Genomic DNA, 5,553 nt, shown 5'->3' with positions numbered 1-5,553 from the left:
AATAAACATTTTCACACTGAGGGCCATTAAGTGCGGCCCGTTTACTCCCGCCGTTTACCCGCGGCTACCACCCGAAATGAGATCCTCTCAGCTCCGCTCCGGTCCCAATGCTCCCGTAACATTTAAATTTTTTATTCTACGCTGCAAGAATGACGTTCCGAATTAGATTCCGAAATAAAAATCTATAAAAATAAATAAATTACAATTTCACATTGAGGGCCATTAAGTGCGGCCCGTTTACTCCCGCCGTTTACCCGCGGCTATCATCCGAAATGAGATCTTGTCAGCTCCGGTCCCAATGCTCCCGAAACCTTTAAATTTAATATTCTACACTAAGAATGGCGTTCCGAATTAGATTCTGAAATAAAATACGTCAAAAAAAAAGTTTTTTTTTTTTTTTTTTTCTTTTAAATCACACCGTGCCCGGGGCAAATGGCGTCATCGGGTGCGTCGCAGTTACTCCCGCCGTCCACCCGCGGCCGCTACTCGATATCAGATCCCACTCATCGCCGGCCCCGCTGCACCGAACCGCGGCTAAATTTATTATTCTACACTAAAAATGACGTTATGAGTTCGATTCTGAAATTTAAAAAAAATAAATATTTTATTTTTAAATAAGAAAATTTTGAAAACACTTTGAGGGCCGTTAAGTGCGTTCCAGTTACTCCCGCGCTTTACCCGCGCCCGCCGCTCTGAATTGCATTCCCTCACCTCCTGACGAAAATGATTTATTTAATTTATTAATTATCGAAGACAATATTACCGATTTCTAAACGAAAATCTGAAACAGAAAAATCAGAAAAGGATACGGTCACATCTAGGACTGATTTTTTTTTTTTTTATTATTTTGGTGATTTTTCTCTTTCAGATTTTCTTTTAGAATTCGCTAATATTATCTTCGATAATTAAATATTACAATATTAGGTTTTACTCAGTAAAGTTATTCCAAAAAATAAATAATTACTATTATTATTATTTATAATTTTTATTCACACATAAATATGACACTTAGGTACACAGCATAAGAAGAATAATAACAAAAAACCTAATTTTCCCCGAAACCGCTACGCCATCTATCGTCTACAATGTTTTGAACTCATCAAAAGACGAAAAAAAAGAAGAAAGGTTTGTGAATTGATTTCTTTTTTCGATATCATACTACAAGTCGTAAGTTGGGTTTCTATATTATATTGATCGGCGACCGGATAAATCATCAAAATGATAATTCATCACATATTTAAAAAGTTATGTAAAGTCATGGAAAGTGATGAATCAAAAACTTTTTTTTACTGGGTTAAGTAGGTTAGGTTAGGTCAGGTTAGGTTAGGTTGGGTTAGGTTAGGTTAGGTTAGGTAAGGTTAGGTTAGGTTAGGTTTAAACAAATCATCGTTTTTAATGATTCTATATCACTTTTTAAAAGTGTGTTGAACAGTCACCGTGTTGAGTTAGCATGGAACCATATTGATCATAAATTTTATATATAATCATAATACATAGGGCGACTGAAGAAAGCCACACTAAGTTTATCGAAAACCGCCACGAGTGTCGATGAAATAAATAAATAAATAAATTAATTAAAATTAAAAGAAAATCGATAAATGCAATCAGGTTGCATGATAAATCACCACAATGACAACAGAACACACATTGAAAAAGTGATATGAAGTCATTAAAAGTGATGAAACAAAAATTGGGTTAAATACTTATACTCGTAACCTATTCAACCTAGTTTTTGTTTCATCACTTTTCATGACCTCACATCGCCGTTTAAAGGTTTGTTGAATTTTGATTTTGACGATTTATCCGGTCACTAACCCCTAACCTAACCAGAATACGGGACACGTCTCCATCGTCTTTTTTTTTTCGAAAATTCGGTTAAAAAAAAAAAATAACATTCTGGAGGAGAACCACCACTTTCTTGCCCTGTTTTAGGTACTGACAGTACCCCTTCAGAGCAACAACTCGGAAACTGCTTTTAAATTTAACTGAAACTGTAATGAAACATTCTTTATGGGCATTCTGGTAATCATGTACCGCTTCTGTTGCGGTTATCATCTGGGCTCGCTCCACATGAATTAACATACACTTTACGCATTGAAAGAGTCCATAAATTTTTTTTAAGGTTTTTTTATTCTCGCGGCTCTATGGACGTTACCCTTGGCTTTACCCATCGATTTATATATTAGGCATGACCAATTACCACTCCCTAGAGACAAGTAGAGGTATTGCTTTGCTTAAATATTTTTTTCAACTAATAAACGATCACTTATCTAATAATGATATACTGGCCCAATTATTTTTTTTTTGTACCAGAGTCTCACTCTCGAGGACGTCATAACAATGACGTCTTCTATATAGTAGAGCGAGCCGCACTAATTTATTTATAAACTCACGAGAGCTACGTGCTTTTTGAATGCGGTAGATAAAAAAATAGATTTTTATTTTTTGTGTCCTATAGCGCATTTGCGAGATTTTTGGAATTGCATATACACTGCATAAATGGTACAATTATGGCTATTTTACTTGTAATTGTTATAAATAAATGTACAAATTATATAAATAAATACATACCTAACCCCCGTTTCTTATTTTCGGCATTCGGAGTGGTTGAGGGTGCAATGGCAAGGCCATTTCCTGGTTATCAGCTGAAAACGGGATACGCCGAGCAGTATCTTGTTCTGATCCAACTTCACTGTCCGAGTCAATGGTCAATTGTTCCCTGTGGGACTTCCTTTTTAGAGGGTCAAGCAGTAGGCGATGTGGAGGAAATTAGTTCATGAATCTTTTTCATAAGGTTTTTTTCACGGTCCCCCAAAGGATCTCCAGGATTCCTGGTGGAGCCATCGGAATCCTCCGACGAAACCGGAACAGACGCCATTTACACTGAAAAATGTCAAGACAATTGAAGAAAAGTCAAAATTAAAAGTAAAAAAACGTTTTGGAGCAAATTGTATGTATGTAACATTTCAATGTTAACTTTTTTTTCTAATTTCTAAATTTTAAAAAAGGGACATATGGGAATGTGGTAAATCCGCGCGATAACTTCACAATCGGAGGACGAGGCGTTCGGCCACCTAGAGAGAGTCACAGTTACTACCGCCGCTAATCCGCTTTAAAAAAAAAATCGCATAAAAAAAGCCCCCGAGGCACACTCCATTCGAGTGTCCCTCGGTGGGTGTTGTGAAAAGAATGTACGTACGTACGTATGTATGTATGTATGTATGTATGTAACATTTCAATGTTAACTTTTTTTTTCTTTTCCGTTCGTGAAACTCTCAAACACGCTAAAACCGTCACGAGTGCCGGGGACTTTGAAAAAAAAAAAATTGCAAAAAAAAAGCGCGAACGAACGCGCGCACAAGCGTAGAGGACGGGGGCGCGTCACGTTTCACACGTGACACGCTCCGTCGTCCGTACGCTTGTACGACACGCTCGCTCGCGCTAGGCCGCAAACAGCAGCAGCATGGGGGGGCCGACGCTCCGTGGAGACGATCGGACGAATCTCTTGGCGTAGGGCTGAGTCTCAACGGATCGCAGCATGACGCTGCTCTACCGGGCACAACACCCTGCCAGGTACGAAGGTCGTCTGCGGACGATTCCGAGTTCCGACGTCGAACTTAAGCTTGGTCAGAGGCGGGGCGCCATCGCGCCGGGACATTTAACCACGTTGCGCAGTGCTCGCCTCGCCTCGTCGGGCTTCGACGGAGGCCCCCGCGGACGGGGGCCGCCTGATAGATGTCACATTGTTTAGAGAGCCTTTCGACTCGCGGAACTCACATCACGTATCACCGCCCGATTTGCCTAGGCGGGATACGGCCTTAGAGGCGTTCAGGCCTAATCCTGTGGATGGTAGCATCGCACCACCGGCCGGTCGACCGAGTGCGTGAACCAAATGTCCAAAACTGCCGTTCCTCTCGTACTGAGCAGTATTACTATCGCAATGATCGGTCATCAGTAGGGTAAAACTAACCTGTCTCACGACGGTCTAAACCCAGCTCACGTTCCCTTTTGATGGGTGAACAATCCAACGCTTGGCGAATTCTGCTTCGCAATGATAGGAAGAGCCGACATCGAAGGATCAAAAAGCGGCGTCGCTATGAACGCTTGGCCGCCACAAGCCAGTTATCCCTGTGGTAACTTTTCTGGCACCTCTCGCTAAAAACTCTTTATACGAAAGGATCGATAGGCCGTGCTTTCGCAGTCTCTATGCATACTGAACATCGTGATCAAACCAGCTTTTGCCCTTTTGCTCGACGCGAGATTTCCGGCCTCGCTGAGCTGGTCTTAGGACACCTGCGTTATTCTTTGACAGATGTACCGCCCCAGTCAAACTCCCCGCCTGGCAGTGTCCTCAGAACGGATCACGCGGGGAAATGCGGCGACGCGACGGAACGAACGGCGGCGCACTTGCGCACGCACACCGCCCGAGACCGCCGCGGCTCGCCGCCCCGTACACGTTTGGCGCGAAAAACCCGTGACGCGCGGCATTAACGCCGGCGCACGCCCTCCGCCCAACTGAGTAAGTAACGAAACGATGAAAGTAGTGGTATTTCACGTTTGGAGGAATTGCTCCCGCCTCCCACTTATTCTGCACCCCTCATGTCACCTTACAATACCAGACTAGAGTCAAGCTCAACAGGGTCTTCTTTCCCCGCTGATTCTCCCAAGCCCGTTCCCTTGGCAGTGGTTTCGCTAGATAGTAGATAGGGACAGATGGGAATCTCGTTAATCCATTCATGCGCGTCACTAATTAGATGACGAGGCATTTGGCTACCTTAAGAGAGTCATAGTTACTCCCGCCGTTTACCCGCGGCCGCTACTCGATATCAGATCCCACTCATCGCCGGCCCCGCTGCACCGAACCGCGGCTAAATTTATTATTCTACACTAAGAATGACGTTATGAGTTCGATTCTGAAATTTAAATAAAATAAATATTTTATTTTTAAATAAGAAAATTTTGAAAACACGTCGAGGGCCGTTAAGTGCGTCCCAGTTACTCCCGCGCTTTACCCGCGCCCGCCGCTCTGAATTGCATTCCCTCACCTCCTGACGAAAATGATTTTTTTAATTTATTAATTATCGAAGACAATATTAGCGATTTCTAAACGAAAATCTGAAACAGAAAAATCAGAAAAGGATACGGTCACATCTAGGACTGATTTTTTTTTTTATTATTTTGGTGATTTTTCTCTTTCAGATTTTCTTTTAGAATTCGCTAATATTATCTTCGATAATTAAATATTACAATATTAGGTTTTACTCAGTAAAGTTATTCCAAAAAATAAATAATTACTATTATTATATATAATTTTTATTCACACATAAATATGACACTTAGGTACACAGCATAAGAAGAATAATAACAAAAAACCTAATTTTCCCCGAAACCGCTACGCCATCTATCGTCTACAATGTTTTGAACTCATCAAAAGACGAAAAAAAGAAGAAAGGTTTGTGAATTTATTTCTTTTTTCGATATCATACTACAAGTCGTAAGTTGGGTTTCTATATTATATTGATCGGCGACCGGATAAATTATCAAAATGATAAT

The 5,553-nt window shown here is 41.2% G+C and overlaps 1 pseudogene; it reads right to left on the bottom strand.

The window, feature by feature from the left end:
* Positions 1 to 3,498: 3,498 nt before the first annotated feature.
* LOC149408730 (large subunit ribosomal RNA) lies at positions 3,499 to 4,662 on the bottom strand (annotated as a pseudogene).
* Between the last annotated feature and the right edge of the window lie 891 nt (positions 4,663 to 5,553).

Source organism: Hesperophylax consimilis, unplaced genomic scaffold, assembly GCF_061612785.1.
Source record: "Hesperophylax consimilis isolate HC1 unplaced genomic scaffold, BYU_Hcon_1.0 scaffold_103, whole genome shotgun sequence".
In the NCBI taxonomy this organism is placed as follows: Eukaryota; Metazoa; Arthropoda; class Insecta; order Trichoptera; family Limnephilidae; genus Hesperophylax; species Hesperophylax consimilis.
Note: the sequence above shows the minus strand (reverse complement) of the source record. Positions and strands in the feature narration are given on the sequence as shown.